This window comes from Pelodiscus sinensis, chromosome 5 (genome assembly GCF_052426305.1).
Source record: "Pelodiscus sinensis isolate ZL-2025 chromosome 5, ASM5242630v1, whole genome shotgun sequence".
Classification (NCBI taxonomy): Eukaryota; Metazoa; Chordata; order Testudines; family Trionychidae; genus Pelodiscus; species Pelodiscus sinensis.
Window position 1 is genome coordinate 127,693,424 of NC_143056.1, and position 17,892 is coordinate 127,711,315.

Genomic DNA, 17,892 nt, shown 5'->3' on the forward strand with positions numbered 1-17,892 from the left:
CGCGCGTGCAAGGGACAAAGTGTGAGTTCCTGGGAATGAGTGTGCAAGGGGGCTGTGTGTGTTCCTGGGAATGAGTGTGCAAGGGGGCAGTGTGTGTTCCTCGGAATGAGTGTGCAAGGGGGCAGTGTGAGTCCCTCGGAATGAGTGTGCAAGGGGGCTGTGTGTGTTCCTGGGAATGAGTGTGCAAGGGGGCAGTGTGTGTTCCTGGGAATGAGTGTGCAAGGGGGCTGTGTGTGTTCCTGGGAATGAGTGTGCAAGGGGGCAGTGTGTGTTCCTGGGAACACGTGTGCAAGGGGGCAGTGTGTGTTCCTCGAAATGAGTGTGCAAGGGGGCAGCATGTGAGTCCCTGGGAACGAGTGCAAAAGGGAGGCAGGAGTCCTGGGCAGCACGTGGGTGAGGGACATGGATTCTGCACGTCTGGGGACTGCTGGGAGTGTGATCCCCAGGGAAGAATTGTTGAGGGGCTTGCTGTGTCTTTCCCCTTCTTCTGTGCAAAATTCCCCTCCCCCCAACCTGGAAACGACCAGACTTGTCCTAAGCTCCTCTGTCCCCTGCTAGTGTAGGGATAGCATATTAATGTATTGAAAATGATTCCTCCAAATGGAAGTGACTCCCCATAATTTGTTCCCCACAACTTAAAGTGTTTAGATTTATTATTATTATTATTATTATTATTATTATTTGTTAAGATTGTTAAATGTTTAGATTTTATTATTATTGTCCCTTTGGAATATAATGTATTAGGTCATGTAACTTAGAACTGTTAAGAATATAATCCTATGTAGCCAGAAACAGCCCCCCCTCTGTGCTCCAGGGCATGCTCAAGCTTGTGCAAGGGGCTGCTTGAAATTGACATTGCAGAGATACATTGTAACAATGCATTGTCAAGCCACTAAGGGTATGTCTACACTACCCTCCTAGTTCGAACTAGGAGGGTAATGTAGGCATACCGCACTTGCAAATGAAGCCCGGGATTTGAATTTCCCGGGCTTCATTTGTACAAGCGGGGAGCCGCCATTTTTAAAACCCCGCTGGTTCGAACCCCGTGCAGCGCGGCTACACGGGGCACGAACTAGGTAGTTCGAACTAGGCTTCCTATTCCGAACTACCGTTACTCCTCATTCCATGAGAAGTAACGGTATTTCGAACTACGAAGCCTAGTTCGAACTACCTAGTTCGTGCCCCGTGTAGCCGCGCTGCACGGGGTTCGAACCAGCGGGGTTTTAAAAATGCCGGCTCCCCGCTTATACAAATGAAGCCCGGGAAATTCAAATCCCGGGCTTCATTTGCAAGTGCAGTTTGCCTACATTACCCCGCTAGTTCAAACTAGGAGGGTAGTGTAAGAACATTTTGGTGGAGAATGCGAAAGGGGGAATATTGGTAAAGAGCCTCAGGTATTGTGGACATTAGTGTGCACACAGCTGACTCTACAGAGAGCAGTTCTATTTTTTTTCTCTTTTTTTGGGGGGGGGGGGTTAATCAAAGCCTGCTGACCTCCAGAGGGTAGAGGCTTCACAAAAGAGCTCATAATAAAGAGAAGCTACAATTATTGAAATAATTTAGGCTGTAAATAGAAGCTACGACTATTAAAATAATCTAGGCTGTGTAACTAGAAGCTACAATTATTGAAATAATCTAGGCTGTGTAAGAAGCTACGATTATTCATTGGAATAATCTAGGCAGTGTAACTAGAAGCTACAATTATTAAAATAATTTAGGCTGTAAAAAGAAGCTACGATTATTAATTGATAGTCTAGGCTGTGTCACTCGCTGCAAGGGTTCAGGGGTGATAAAGGAAACTACACAAGTATTAAAGATGTTTAAGAAAAGTTCAGGGAAAGCAGTCTCAGAGGGAGGAATAGAGTTTGAAGGAGCTCTAACCTCACCTTTCATAAAGAAATAACACCCTTTCAACAAATCCTTCAGAGATATGGGCACAGTCTTTGGACTGTACAAGCCATTGAAGATGTTTGTAATATTTTGGACCTAGAGGATAGATTGGCACAGTATATCCTCATGTACAAACCTTCTAATGCTGCCAAAGGATATGCAGCAGCAATTTGGCTATTATGGGAGGTATGTAATGACAGTTACCTCCACTTAGCTACCTGCAAAGAAGAAAAAAAAAATCTCTCTCTGCAGGAAAAGCTAAACCCAAAAGAAAAAGGGAAAAGAAAACACAGATTCAGTTTGGCTCCTATGAAACCTGTAATGAGGTGTTCCTCAAATTAACTGAATACAGGCAGTCCCCGGGTTACGTACAAGATAGGGACTGTAGGTTTGTTCTTAAGTTGAATCTGTATATAAGTCGGAACTGGCATCCAGATTCAGCCGCTGAATCTGGACACCAGTTCTGACTTACATACAGATTCAACTTAAGAACCCCAGGCGTCCCCAAGTCAGCTGCTGCTGAAACTGATCAGCAGCTGATTCCAGGAAGCCCGGGGCAGAGCAACTCTGCCTGGGGCTTCCTGTAGTCAGCCGCTGGTCAGTTTCAGCAACGGCTGACTTGGGGACGCCTGGGGCAGAGCAGCTCGTGCTGCTGGGTTGGTCCAGTAGCGCGGCCGCTCCTTGGCGCTACTGGACCAACCCAGCAGCACCCCAGCTGCTCTGCTCCAGGCGTCCTGATTCAGCCACTGCTGAAACTGATCAGCAGGGGCTGAATCAGGATTCCTGGGGCAGAGCAGCTCGGGTGCTGCCGGGTTGGTCCAGTAGCACCAAGGAGCGGTGCTGTGGGACCAACCGGCAGCGCCCCACCTGCTCTACCACAGGCCCCGGGGCTTTGCTCCACATCTCCCTGGTCTGCTGAGGGGGGCACTAGCTGCGTCCCCCCCAGCAGACCAGAGAGACGCGGAGCAAAGCGGCGGAGGACCTTGGCCGGACCCGCTGTGCTTCCAGGTCAGCTGGAAGCGCCGGGGGGTCCGGCCCCGGGTCCTGCGCGGCTTTGTTCAGTGTCTACCTGGTCTGCTGGCTCCCGCAGCAGACCAGGGAGACAGGGAGCAGCTTTTCTTGCCCCGGAGGAGGCGGGTGGCTCCAGTCCTCTGGGGCGAGAAAATCCCCGTTCGTATGTGCGGATCTGACGTAAGTCGGATCCGCGTAACTCGGGGACTGCCTGTATAAGAATTCAGATATGAAACTGCAAAATGTAAAAGCCTCTGCTGCAGAAGCAAAAAGGTGGAAATGTCTGTCCCTCAGTACCCAGACACAGCTAGATTCCCTTAAGGATGGGTACTGAGAGTTAAAGTAGCACTCTCAAAGTTTTCAGGGATATGCTTAAGAAAAAGGACCAGGAGGTGTTGTTACCAGATTTGCCCAATACTCTGGGGTATGCTAATTTATCAGGGTTACCCTTATGGGACTGGGGGAAGGTTAACAGTTCTATCAGTGTGCTGTTGGTGCTTACTTGGGCTCTCATATGGAGCTGAATTCTCCCTGCTGCCAATTCCCCCTCCCACTGGAGCTCTCCTGCAGGAACTAGGTTCCTCAGGATGGGGTTCGTCCCACCTTAGCAACACACACAGACACTCACACCCACTAATCAGAGCACGTCTGAGAGGACTGGGTACTCAGCACTCAAAAGCTGACCCCCTCATATGTCCCTGGACTCAGCTGGCTGGGTTTCACAGCAATGCCACACTGCACCCTCATGTGCCTTTAGACTCCGTGGGCTGGATTAAACAGCACTTTAAGCTACCATCCTCATAAGCCCCCAGGTTCAGCACCCCCTATCCCCACTTTCACACCCCACTCATTCACAGGTAAACCACACGATGAGCAAACCCCACAGGATTTTGGGCACTACAGGGATCTTTTGCTTGGGTACAAGAAGTGTTGTTGCAGAGCGAATGGGGAAGCCAAAACAACACCCCTTAAGGAAGAGTGAGCAAAAGAGAAAGAAAGAGAGAGAAGCAACCAGTTTAACAATGAAAGTGATTTATTTCTGAGTAGTGAATAGATATCAAACAGTTACAATATTAAATCTAACAATTACAATATTAAATCTAAATTGAAGCTGATTACAAATGTTAGGTAACCATATAACAGTTTACACAGGGCAAGGTCAGGAGGCTATGCCTAGAGAGATAGTTGAGAGAGAGAGAGAAAGAGAGAGAGAGAGAGAGACCTCACCACACCACGGAGCTTGCACTGATCGGGGTTCCCAGCTGATGATGGTAGCCGGGGGTCCAGAGGGCAGGAGAAAAGCAGGACAGAGCCCCCAGCATGATCAGACAGGAGATGAAGAAGTCTCAATGGAACTGATGCAGTTTAAGTCCAGGTATCAGAACAGTTTTCTTGGGGCAAGGATAGGAGTTTTATAGAGATAGTTCAAAGAGAAAGAGGAGAGACAATAGAGACTGATCACACCTGGTTATGGGTGATGTTCCTTGAACGAGCTCACAATGCAACTAGGCAGTTTCAGTATTTTAGATGTCAATAGGATCGTTACTAGAATTGGTCTGATAATGACTAGTTTGGGGGTGAGCAGGCTTAGGTTCATTAGCATCTGGAGCAGGGATTTCCCATCAGGCAGTGCTTCTCTGCTTTCGGTGTCCCATAGTTCAGTGCGGTTCCTGCCTTGGAAGAGCTGCTCTCCATTCTGTATGCTAATGAGATGTCCCTCTGTTCCATCTTTAATGTAAATGAGGTTGGGGTGTTTCCTTAATTGTATCACCCTTGTCTGAAGCAGTTTAGGTGTGTCTTCCCTGGCCTTTTCTTTGCTTTGTCTTTGATTCTAGCAGAGGCCTGAGGGAGCGGAATGGTTTTCCATGAGTGTCACTCCCTGACTCCCCAAGAGCACAAGGCTGATAGGTGACCATGTTCTGGTTCCCCAAGAATCACAGAGCTGGTGGGTAACAGTGTGGGGTTTAGTGAACAAGGCCACCCTCCTTGCTAAACTGGTAATGGGACAAAGTCTGTGTCCATGGAAAAGGGCCATTCAGCAAGAAAAACAGGATCAGGCCCAGACAAGCAGAAGTTAACTCTACAGAGTATGGAAGGAATTGAGCAGTTGTGAAAATGCTAAAATGTTATAGGAAAAGATTTCTTGGTTTCTTTGCAGCCATTCTGAAGGAAAAATGGGCCCTTTTCCAAAAGAGTGTCTGTAAATAATCCAGGCAAATTTAACTAAAGAACTTCAAGGGGGTTCTATTGGGAACTTAACTACCCCCAAATGAATAAAAGTGAATGTAATCTTTGTACAGGTATGTAAAAATAGTGTTAGAAATATTCAGAGAATATATGCATGTATCTGTGTGTAAATACAATGTAAATAGTAGGTAAGGTTTTTAAGATCCAGAACTCCTGTTTTGTAGGTTAGTAAACTGTTTTGTATGCTTAAAACAAATTGGTTTGTTTTGTTTTCAGTAAAGCCATTTCATACCAAGTTGTTTAATAAAAGTATAGGAAAACTCAGTGAGCATAAAAGAAATAGTTACACCCGATGCAAAAATTAATATGGCTAAATAACATTATAAACAAAGAATGCACATTTTCCTGTGACATGCAATGTATATTGTAAAAGCGACGAAGAGTCCTGTGGCACCTTATAGACTAACTGAAGTGTAGGAGCATAAGCTTTCGTGGGCAAAGACCCACTTCGTCAGATGCATCTGACGAAGTGGGTCTTTGCCCACGAAAGCTTATGCTCCTACACTTCAGTTAGTCTATAAGGTGCCACAGGACTCCTCGTCGCTTTTGCAGATTCAGACTAACACAGCGACCCCTCTGATACTTGACACAATGTATATTGTAGAAGGAGGTAAAAACTGCAAACAAATTAAAATCCTGGGAGGGCTCCAGGAGCCACAACAGGATGTAATTTCCTTTTCAGGTTGCTGTGAGAGAGAGCAGGACTTAAAGTAAAAACTCAAAACTGTAAATCTCTGGCAAAAGTTATTGTGTCCCTTTTTAAGACAAAGCTACAAACAGCTTTTAATCTAAAAGCAAGCCAGAAAGTGTCTGTGGTGCAAATGCCCTAGCTGGCAGCACAAAAAAGGTTTGCAGGTAAATAGATAGTTTGATTAGCAAACTACCTGAGACCAGAACAAAAAGGGGTCTGCATATGGAAAGATTTCAAAATGGTTTTGAACACACTGGCCTCAAAGCTAAGTTGTCTAAATAAAAGGCATGCTATCACAGGATACTTAAACACCTATTGGTAAGATCCACAGGGCTACTTGTTATTTGATGCTAATGTTCATAAGTAACCCTGTAATATGTACATGATTTTCTTTAAAAAAAAAGAAAAACCTTTAAAATGTTAAAATAATCATTGGAAACACATCTCACACTTAAAACCCTCCCAGCATTATAGTAATAATGCTTCTTGGCTACTCTCTATTCATAAACCTAACACAGCAGAAACTTACTAACTTAGTCTGCTGTATAAGAGGAAAACTAAAGTACACCTCCTAAATTTAATAATTGCACAGTGGGGTAATTCACCCACAAGAAGGGGTAAAAACCATTGAAACCTGTTTTGCCTACAAAACAAAAATATTTAACTATAGGAGTAAGTGTAAGCAGAAAGGAATAAAAACATATTTGTAAAAGAGAAAGTATGTCAATAATGCCACCCCAAAAGGGGTAGAAGTATGGGTTTTTTTTTTTTTTTTTTTTTTGTCTTTCAGAAAATCAGGACAAGCTGGTACCAGCTAAATACCCTACAACACCAAGGATGTATTGTTGCAACAAAGAATGTTTTGTGTTTGTCTCATGTCTGTCTGTCTGTCTGTCTAACTAGTATACTGTGTTAAAGATGATACTGCACTAGGCAGGAAAGGTTCAATAAGCATTAAACATTTTAACTGTATTTAAAGAAACCCAGTGCGGACGGCTGTGGAGAGATCTCAGAGGGACTGAGGGTTGTTTCAGAAGAGGCAGAATCAGCCAGGGAATTGGAGCAGTCTGGCAACCAAGTGACTGGGTATGACCAGCTTGCTGGGAAGTCAGTGTGTTTGGGACAGGAGTGTTCCCAGGGGAGGCACACCCAGTCAGGCCTTTTGTCTTTGGAAGAGGGAGTTTTGCATTTGAATCCACAGGGCAATGGGGCAAGACCTATGTGGCCAAGGAAGGCTGCAGATTTTTCAACCTAAAAACCCAAAATTGTCAGCGTACATTTGGGATGGATTTGTTCCTGCTACTTATGCTAACTTTCATAACCGCTGTACTGCAGTTACTAAGAATATAACAATGTTCAATGTGCAGGATTTTGTACCAAAACCCTGGAAATGGTTAAGAAATGTACCCAAGGACACATTGTATGTTCAAAAGCCTTGTGACTGGTATTTTACTGTTCATACTTGTAATTAGTGTTGGAGCTTCTCACCTGAGAAAGGGGAATCCAAAATTGGTGTGTGGTGTGAAAAGGGAAACTGAGGCACACCACCAATTTTGTTTTCAGGGCTAGATGCAAAGATGCCTACACTATGTGGGATGAGTGCACATACATTCATGCACTGTTAATTGGGTTTCAGACTGTTGCCCAAGCTGCCCTGGATAAAATCACTATTTTCTCTCGCTCTGGGCAAAGTCACCTGACCTGGATAAAGAGAATATTTGTTACATTACAATCACAAACACATGTTGCCTCACAATACCTTCTCTTAAACAAATTAAATAGAAAGTGACACTACGAGTATACCAGATATCGTAGTGTCAAAAGGGGGAGTATGTAGGGATAACATATTAATGTATTGAAAATGGTTCCTCCAAATGGAAGTGACTCCCCATAATTTGTTCCCCATAACTTAAAGTGTTTAGATTTATTATTAATTCTTATTCTTATTATTATTATTATTTGTTAAGATTGTTAAATGTTTAGATTTATTATTATTATTGTCCCTTTAGAATATAATGTATTAGGTCATGTAACTTAGAACTGTTAAGAATATAATCCTATGTAGCCAGAAACAGCTCCCCTCTCTGTGTCCCAGGGCATGCTCAAGCTTGTGCAAGGGGCTGCTTGAAATAACCAGGAGGCAACCAGACAACTCTCAAACACCACATTTTACAAACCTCTCTCCTCTGATCCCACCTTGGAATACCAAAAGAAACTACACTGTCTCCTTAAAAGCCTCCCCACAGCTACTCGGGAACAAATCCTCACAGAATCACCTTCTGACCCCCGACCAGGATTGTTCTATCTACTTCCCAAGATCCATAAACCTGGGCACCCTGGATGTCCCATCATCTCTGGTATTGGCACGCTCACTACTGGTCTATCCAGCTATGTAGACACTCTTCTCAAACCCTTCATAACCAATACCCCCAGCTATCTCCGAGATACTACTGACTTCCTAAGAAAACTACAAAACATCGATAACCTCCCCAATAATACCATCCTTGCCACCATGGATGTAGAAGCTCTATATACCAACATCCCACATGAAGACTGATTACAAGCAATTAGAAACACTATCCCAGAGGACACTACTGCCAACCTGATAGCAGACCTATATAACTTTGTTCTCACCCACAATTATTTCCAGTTTGAGAACAACTTATACCTCCAGATCAGCGGCACAGCCATGGGTACACGCATGGCCCCACAGTATGCTAACATCTTTATGGCTGACCTAGAACAACGTTTCCTCAACTCCCGTCCCCTTTCACCCCTCCTCTACCTACGGTACATCGATGACATCTTTATGATCTGGACGCATGGCCAAGAAACACTGGAGATATTCCACAGAGATTTCAACAACCTACACCCCACCATCAACCTCAGCCTGGACCATTCTACACGAGAGATCCACTTCCTGGACACCACCGTACAAATCAACAATGGAAAATTAGACACCACTCTCTACAGAAAACCCACCGACTCATACAGTTACCTACATGCTTCCAGCTCCCATCCAGAACACACCACACGATCCATCGTCTATAGCCAAGCCCTTCGATACAACCGCATCTGCTCTAATCCCACTGACAGAGACCAGAAGCTTCAGGATCTCTACCAAGCATTTATAAACCTCAACTACCCACCCAGAGAAATAAAAAAGCAAATTGAAAGAGCCAGACGAATACCTAGAAACCATCTACTTCAAGACAGACCCAAGAAACCAACAATAGAACACCACTTGTCATCACCTACAACCCCCAACTTAAACCGGTCCAACACCTTATCAATAAACTACAGCCTATATTGGAACAGGATACCATACTCAAAGAGGCTCTGGGAGACAGACCCATAGTCTCCTATAGACAACCACCTAACCTCAAGATGATTCTTACCAACCACCACAGGACATACCACACTAATACCAACCCTGGTACCTTCCCTTGCAACAAACCCCGTTGCCAGCTTTGTCCACATATTCATTCTGCTGATACCATTATTGGACCTAACCAAGTGAGTTATAAGATCAAGAACACATATTCCTGCGCATCCAGAAATATAATCTATGCTATCATGTGCCGAAAGTGTCCGTCTGCTATGTACATTGGACAAACATCTCAGACACTTCGCCAAAGGATTAATGCCCACAAAACAGATATCAGACAAGATCACAAAGAGAAAACAGTTTCTTGCCATTTTAACCAGAAAGGACACAGTCTCAATGACCTGCTAACCTACATCCTACTTCAGAAGACATTCAAATCTGCACTTGAAAGGGAATCCTCTGAACTGGCATTCATGCTAAAATTCGACACCCTCCGCACCACGGACTTAACAAAGACCCCAACTATCTTACACATTACAAAGATAGCTTCCCCAATTATCACCTCTAATACTATTAACTCACAGACATTTCCCCTTCCCCACCTCTAATATCATTAACTGACTGGCATTCACCTTCCTTCCCCCCCCCCCCCCCACATCCCCCTTCTGTTCTGTAATGTGATTTGTCCTTTTCATGTGTGTTCATTTTTTTAAATTGTATCCTTTGGTATATATGGTTGTGACTGTTTTCTTCCATTATTTGATCTGAGGAAGTGGGTCTGGCCCACGAAAGCTCATCATCTAATAAACCATCTTGTTAGTCTTTAAAGTGCTACATTGTCCTGCATTTTGCTTCAGCTACCCCAGACTAACACGGCTACATCTCTACCACTATTGTAACAATGCATTGTCAAGCCACTAACTCTGCTATGGGAGCCAAGCCCTGTAATTGACTAAGGGCATTGTTACATAATTGACGCCTGTTCTCTTTAAAACATTGTAACTTTACTCAGCACTCAGAGAATGTTTTAAGCAATACCACCCAGAAACTTTTGTAACTACAACTTTTATTATTATACAAAATACTGTATGAATGTATGAGAGAGTGCTTGGACGATGAATGAATGGTTCTGAGAGGTGCCAGCCTGAGAATGCAGCAACAAAGGGCTGCAGAAGGCGTCAGGTGCCAGTGCAACCAAAAGGTGTCAAGTGGAGAAAACCAAGTACTGGAGGTCCACCCGATGAGATCACTGACAAGCATCTGGCAGCCACGCTGGAGACATCAGCATGATGCAGCAATTTCCATAGACTGGCATAGGAAGAAATTCCTATAAGAACTGGACTAAAAAACTATGGAACCAAGGTTCTGCTGCCAGCCTACCAGGATCTTCAGATGCGCATCTGATCAGGACTTCGCTCCCCACTACCATCACTTGTGTACAGAATACCTGGCCAGTATCCTGTCACAAGCAACTTCCAGGCTGGTAACTATAACAAATACACAGAACCTGAATGAATGGATGAATGAATGTTTATATGTATAAGGGTTAAGTAGTTAAACAACGTTGTTTGCTTCTATCTTTTCTTTATTTTTTTTATTATTATCTTTACAATCAATGTGACTTTTTGCCTTATCCCCCTCATAAGATCCTGCTTGCTTTTATTTGGTACACTAGCACCAGGAGCCTCCAGGCGCTGGGCACTGCATGCAGCTGCCAGCTGGGCAATGGAGTGCTAGGGAAACAGGTGACTTTCCCCAGGGAGACAGCAGCAGAACAGGGAATTGAATCTCACAAATCCAGCCCCTTCCCCACCGGCCCAGGCCAAGGCGAGAGTAGCTCTCTGTGACTATGGAGCTTTCTCCCAGCATATCCCCCACTCTCCCCTTCCTGTGCTTTGCAAAGCATCAAACCATCCCAGCCTTAATCCCAGGGCTCACTGCTGCAAGGGGCTGGGGCAGGGGGCAATCAGAGACCCAGATCCTCAGGAGAAAGACACCAGCAGTGGGAAGGCATCGGGACTGGAGGGGAGAGGCGTGGCTTTCAGAGCCAGGCAGGATACACACCCTGGGGAGTGTACTGGTAGTTCGGAATAGGCACCCTAGTCCAAACTACCTAGTTCGAGCCCCGTGTAGCCGCGCTGCACGGGGTTCGAACTAGCGAGGATTTAAAAATGGCGGCTCCCTGCTTATGCAAATGAAGCCCGAGAAATTCAAATCCCGGGCTTCATTTGCAAGTGCGGTATGCCTACATTACCCTCCTAGTTCGAACTAGGAGGGTAGTGTAGACATACCCCAAGAGACACAAACCTGGTAATCCCGGACGGCCCATCATCTCAAGCATTGGCACACTTACAACAGGATTATCTGGCTATATCGACTCTTTCATCAGACCTTATGCTACCAGCATTCCTAGCTACCTCTGTGACACCATTGAGTCCCTGAGGAAACTTCAAAACATCAGTTATCTTCCTGAAAATACCATCCTGGCCACCATGAATGTAGAAGCCCTTTACACCAACATTCCACATGAAGATGGATTACAGACCATCAAGAACACCATCCCCGATAACAGCACTGCACACCTAGTTACAGAGCTCTGCGACTTTGTCCTCACCCACAACTACTTCCGATTCGGAGACAATTTCTATCTCCAAGTCAGCAACACAGCCATGGGCACACGCATGGCACCACAATATGCCAACATCTTTATGGCTGACCTTGAACAACGTTTCCTCAGCTCTCGCCCCCTAACACTCTTACTGTACTTACGCTACATCGATGACATCTTCATCATGAACCCACGGAAAAGAGACTCTTGAAGAATTCCACAAGGATTTCAACAACTTCCACCCCACCCTCAGCCTCAGCCTGGACCAGTCCACATGAGAAATCCACTTCCTGGACACTACAGTACAGTTAAATAATGGACAAATTTCCACCACCCTATACCGGAAACCCACCGACTGCTCTTACCTTCATGCCTCCAGCTTCCATCCCAGACACATTTTTCAGTCTATTGTATACAGCCAAGCCCTAAGATACAACCGGATTTGCTCCGACCCCACACACAGAGACAGTCACCTACAGGATCTTTACAGAGCATTCCTGAAACTGAAATACCCACCTGGAGACGTGAAAAAACAAATTGACAGAGCCTGTGACGGGGCAAGGCAACCCCGCACTTAACTCGAAGGGCCCAGCCAGGGTTACCTGGCTGCAGAGCCCCCTCCCCCCCCCCCCCCCCCACACACACACAGAGCCTCACCGAGCATGCCCAGGCTGTAGCTCCACTATAAAAGCCTGGGGAAGGACTCAGTCTGGGAAGTCAGCCAGAGGAGAAGGACCAGCGAAGGGAGCTCCTGCACAGCTGTTGCCAGAGACTCCAGGACACTTTAAAAGATCTCCGCGCCACCCTCGGAGGGGCCCTCTTTGCCTGAGCCCATGTGGAGACCCACCGTCCCTCTCCCCAGTCTCTGTTGGGCCTGCCCTGCCCCCCAGCTCTGTCCCAGCCCAGGGAGGGGCCGTCTCTGCCCCTCACTTAATTTCACAGCATCCATTTCGGCCCCTGCTCCAAACCTCTGTGGGGGAGGGGGCAGGTGGAGCCGGCGCGGACGGAGAGTCGCTTGCTCCACGGCTCAGCTCCACTCCCGGCACGCGGGGCAGCTGCCGCCACGTGGCCGCGCCCCATGTCATGTGCCGGGGCTGGAGCCGGGCTGCGGTGGAGCGTCGCCGGGGCCAGGGCCGGGGTACTAAAAATAGCACCACGGCCCCCGCTCCAGTCGCAGCAGCCGCCGGCCATGCTGCCCCGCCCCAGCACCAGGGAGCTAAGGGGAGTGAGGGTGGCAGAAGGTGGTGAAAGGGGTGAGGAGAGAACTAAGGGGAAGGGGGTGAGGAGAGGAAGGGGCCAGGCCAAGAGAAGAAAGGGGCAGGGCGGAGGAGACACAAATGCCAGGGGGCCAAGATGAGATCATGAGGGGAAAGGGCAGGAGGAGGGTATTAGCCAGGGAATAAAATGGTGTCCTTGGCCTCTGTTTGTCAGAGGCTGGAGAGGGATGGCAGGAGACAAATCGCTTGATCATTGTCGTCGGTCCACCCCCTCTGGGGCATCTGGTGCTGGCCACTGTTGGCAGACAGGATACTGGGCTAGATGGACCTTTGGTCTGACCCAGTAAAGCTGTTCTTATGAGGGGTGGGGGAGGATGGAAAGGTGTCTGTGGGGGTGGGAAAAGGGAGGGGACAGGGTGATGCTGGGAGAGGAAAGGGGAAGGGTAGAGAGGAGGGGCAATGGGGGCAAGAGGGGAGGAGTGGGTGCTGGGCGAAGAGGGTGTGAAAGGACTCAGAGGGGTGGACATGAGGAAGGCAGAGGATGGAGCAAGTCATGTATGAGGGTGCAGAGAGTGGTGAGGGGGTCAGCACTAGGGAGGAAGAGGGCAAGAGAGGGCAGGAGCAGTGAGCAAAGGGGGAGGCATCAGGAGGGTGCAGGTGCCAGGAGGATTGGGGGGGTGAAGTAGAAGGGCAGTCACAGAGAGGGAAGTGGAGGGGAGGGACGTGCATAAGGGGGCAGAGGAGAGAGGCAGGGCAGGTGGGTAGAGGGAGGTGTTAGGAGAGGCGGACGGGCAACTACAGATGAGGAGGGGTGGGCATAGGGAGGAAGGGAAGAGTAGGTGCATGGGTCAGAGAGAATAGGGAGGTGGGACAAGTCCCAAGAGGGCTGAGGGGAGTGAGAAGGGCAGGAGCCAAGACAGTGGAGGATGGTGTGAGGGATGGGAGGAGGCACCAGGAGAGCAAATGGGGCGAAGGGGAAAAATGGTAGCAGAGGGGAAAAGGCAGAGATTTAAGAGATTTATAAAATATTTCTTAATAACTTGAGTGCCACAGTGGCACATAGCCGAATAAGCACATGTGACCTCAATATTGGGGCACAAGACAAAACTCATTCTGCTTATGGATAGAATATCTTCATAGGAACACTGGGTGGGGGGCAGGCGGATTTGGTGCTTGTGGGGAGCCTGTTTAAAGCTGGCTTCCCACGGCCACCAGCACCCGCCTCTCCCCATCCCTTGCTGCCTCTTGTACAGAGGCAGCAAGGAGGTGCGGAATGCCTGTAGTCAACAGGATTAACAGATAAGCGATAGGCTTATTGGTTAATAGTGTAGTTAGTTGTCTACACGTTGACATCCCTACCCTGCGCACGGTCCCCCAGCACCCAATTCCCCACATGCAACAACAGCAGATGGCCTGAGCTCTCCTGCTATGTGGCTTTGCCAGCCTCAGAGTCTAGCCAGGCAAAGGCCAAGGTCCTTGGCTGTGTGATCCAGGGCATAACTGAGACTTTCCTCGCAGTACCATCTGGATAGTGAACAGCTGTGTCCTCTCATCAACTCTCCAACATGGGATGCCTTTGATACTGCTTGGCTATGAGAACAACCATTCCTGGCCTGCTCACACACTGCCTCTAGCCATGTAAAATCATTCCCCACTGAATAACAGGAGGGCTTCTAGCCAGCCACCCTGGAATTATAGTACAGATTGACACTAGTAAATTCCCAGTCCCAGATTTCTCCCTGGAAATGTACATCTTGTACTGTCCAGCTCTTTCTTCTGTGCAGTCAAGCTTGTAAAAGGTCTAAATTCTCAGGGGGTAGCTGTGTTAGTCTGTAACTTGAAAAGCAATGAGCAATCCTGTGGAAACTTAGAAGTGAACAAGTATGTCATGAGCTTTCATGGGGAAGTGGGTTTTCCCCCCAAAGATTATGATATCATGTATTTGTTCATCTCTAAGGGGCCACAGGACTGCTCATTGCTTTCATAGAAAGTCTGACATTTCATTCATAGAAAGTGATATGTGCAAATCCTCTTATCTCAAATAGAGTTCCCCAGACACTTCAAACACATGCTGATTTAGATAAAACAATAAAATAAGTGTATTCACTACGGGAAGATAGATTATCATTTACAAGCAATGAGGCATAAAGGTCAAAGCATGTCAAAAAATAATAAAAGGCAAAATACAAACTAATACCTAGCAAGCTACATGAATGTAAAGCAAAAGGTTTTTCTCACCATAGCATTACAGCAGTCTGGCTGGATGCCTTCAGCAGGGACCCTCCCTCAGTTCAGTGACACTTCTTTTCGTCTTATAGGTGATTGGGGCTTCTGTTCCTCATTTTTATATCTTTTCCTCCTCTTTGAGAATCATCCCCAGCTGTGGTTCAAATGACAGCCAGTTTGTCAGGATGTAAATTTCTCTCCCACACCCTCCTTCCTACCAAAGAATGGCTGGTTTAACTAGGTGATACTCCATTTGACTATGCAGTCCCCTGGCTGAGCTGACAGTTTGCCTTTTGTCTCTGTAGAACTGGTCTGTGCCTATTTCTCTAACTTGGAGCATTCCTCAGCAGTGTCATACTGTAGAATCTTATAACTTTATATACAATGTATCAACTCTGGCACCTTTTACCAGAATAATGATCAGTGAATTATGAGTTTTCAAATTACACCTGTAATGCTCTGTATCTCAAAAGAGCACCCTGGAACCACCACATCTACCACTGGTTATGTCTAGAATGCAAGCTTCTGTCAGGGATGGTGTAGACGGAGCTTGATCCTGCCTTGAGGGCAGGGGGCTGGACTCGATGACCTCTCGAGGTCCCTTCCAGTCCTATTATTCTATGATTCTATGATTCTTTTGGAAGAAGCTTTTCTGGAAGAAATCTTCTGGAAAAACTTCTTTCAAAAGAGAGCATCTACACAGCAAAAGCACAACGAGAAAGCAATCTGCTTTTTCGAAAGATAGTGTCCACGTTGATAGTTGTGATTACTGTGAATGGAGTGGCCACTAGGGCACCTGTGCTTTTTCCTAGAGGCTCCTTGTTTTGAAAAAACACTCTTCCACACGCGCCTTTTTCCAAAAAAGCTTTTTCGGGGAAAGGCTTCTTCCTCATAGAAAGAGGTTTATTGCTGTTGGAAAAACCCCTCCATTCTTTCGACTGTCAGCTTTCTGGCGAAAGAACATAATAGCAATGTGGATATAAGTGTATTTTTTCCAGAAAAACTCTGCAGTGTGGACATATCCTATGATATGATTGTAATATGTTTTGTACAAAGTGTGCCTTATGAAGTATAATTTAAGCCTTGAATTTGTTGAGCATTACTAACCTTTTCAATCATGTCTACCATGACTGTATGTGGTGGTATGAAGTTTTGCTCTGTGTGTGCTACTGGAATATGTTGTGAGGCCAGGAGATGCCTAATACCAGCCTTTCAGTTGCAACAAATGAGCAGCTAGTAAGACAGATTTACATCAGGACCAACCAGACATGCTGATGCCTATCGAGAAGAATCCATTCTCCCAGAAGATCCTCAGAGGAGTATGTACACAATGTCTCAGTAAGGATCTTTCCAGTAAATAAATTATATCATCGCTTGGCCTCTGCCGTCCCCAATGAAGAGATGTGTCTGTTCCCTATTTTAACTAAAACAGTGTGGTTTTGGTTGAAGTGCTCCGAGAATCTCAGCTCAAGTTAACAAGAGCTGGTGCATGTCAACCAACCTTTGTGAAAATGGTGAACTAATTAATGAGCTCACACAGTCCAAGGGAGTGTTGAGCAGTGTAAAATGCTCTATTACTGGGGTGCAAGGCTGGGGTGACTAGTGATATCTCTCTCAGAGCAATTCGTGATTGGCTCGGACAGCCTCCATGCAATTTAGCTGGGTGTGGGTCTCCACATGGGGGTGACTGAGTAACCACAGTGCCTGGAGGGGTTTGCTGCTTCTCACTGGCAAAGCATTGTGAGAGACAGCCCAGACTGGGGAGTTAACGGGGCACCGTGGTGCCGCAGTCCCAGGTTGTACCACAAGGGTCCCATCCCAAGACCTCACAAGGTGTGCGTCATACAAGATTGATCATAGTCCTGTAACAGGGGTGAACAAAAGGGCGCAGACTGCCACAGTAAGACACCCAGCTTGGGGCTGCATGTGGCTTGGGGACTGACTTCCTCTATGAGCATCATGGATCTCCCAGCTCCACTTGACTCCCACTCTCTTTGACTGACTCTCAGAGCTGGGGAGAATGGGTCTGTCCGTCCAGCCCTCCCCATCCCCCCTACTAGCCTCAGCTTTCCTTCGACCCCTGAGCATAGTCCCCTTGCTGCGGGGAGGGGGGAGCCTTTGGAAGAACTTTGTTCATTCCGCTGCCTGGGAACACAGACTGGCCACGTGGAGGGCCATGCTGACACGAGGATAGACCCACAGGAACAATGGGTTGCTCATCCCGCTTTGCTGAGGCTGCACACATTACCCTACACTATTCCCTCGCCTCCAATTCCCTGGGGTCAAATTGCACCGTCCTCTGAACAGAGCCATGAGGCGGTAGTCCCCTGTACCAGCTTTGATTTCCCAGTAGGCCCAACTGGCTTCAGGCCTGTGTGATCTAACCCGGCCTTCTCGAAACACAGCACCACTTCATCTCAACAGCAGGAACCCTGCATGACAAGAGAGAAGGGTTAAAGCTACGCACACCCTCCCCATAGCCAGATGAAGGGCTTGTCTGTGGCGTGAATCAGGAACAGGTCTGCCTTTGATGGACTCCATGTGTGAATGCTCATGTGCTGGAACAACTGAATTTGGTCCTGCTTGGTTACCCCACGTGGGGAGTTGATCAGACATGGATATTGCACTTTACCGTCACACCTTACCTTAATCCAAGTCAGCTTTTTAGAGGAGA

At 46.9% G+C, this 17,892-nt stretch overlaps 1 pseudogene; it reads left to right on the forward strand.

The window, feature by feature from the left end:
* Nucleotides 1-315: 315 nt before the first annotated feature.
* LOC149524384 (uncharacterized) lies at nucleotides 316-12,402 on the forward strand (annotated as a pseudogene).
* The last annotated feature ends 5,490 nt before the right edge of the window (nucleotides 12,403-17,892 follow it).